Source organism: Bison bison, unplaced genomic scaffold, assembly GCF_000754665.1.
Source record: "Bison bison bison isolate TAMUID 2011002044 unplaced genomic scaffold, Bison_UMD1.0 scf7180017864264, whole genome shotgun sequence".
In the NCBI taxonomy this organism is placed as follows: Eukaryota; Metazoa; Chordata; class Mammalia; order Artiodactyla; family Bovidae; genus Bison; species Bison bison.
Genome location: NW_011494836.1, coordinates 2278619 through 2279042, shown reverse-complemented (window position 1 = coordinate 2279042; position 424 = coordinate 2278619).

The following is a 424-nucleotide window of genomic DNA, read 5'->3' as shown; positions in this document are numbered from 1 at the left end:
GACTGAAGCGACTTAGCAGCAACAGTAGCAGCAGTAGCAGCAGTAATTTATTTCTAGTAATTTATTTCTACTGAAATAAATTTCAGTAATTTATTTGAGGGGGGAGTACTCTTAACTTAGATTTTGTCCACACTACACTTTGTGTGGGATCTTAGTTCCCTGACTAGGGATTAAAACCTGTGTCCCTTGCAGAAGTGTGGAGTCTTAACTATTGGGCCCCTGGGGAAGTCCACTCTAACTTTAGACTGACCTGGCGGGATTCTGACATGCCTTAGTATGTTTCCGGCTATAGCATGTGGCTGAGAGGAGTTGTCGGCCCTGAATTCGAGCATGAGGTTGAAGGTGTTCCTTTGGCCCTGCCCTGCAGCTGCTGCTGGAGCACCTGGAGTGCCTGGTTTCCCGGTATGTACCATCCCTCCGGATG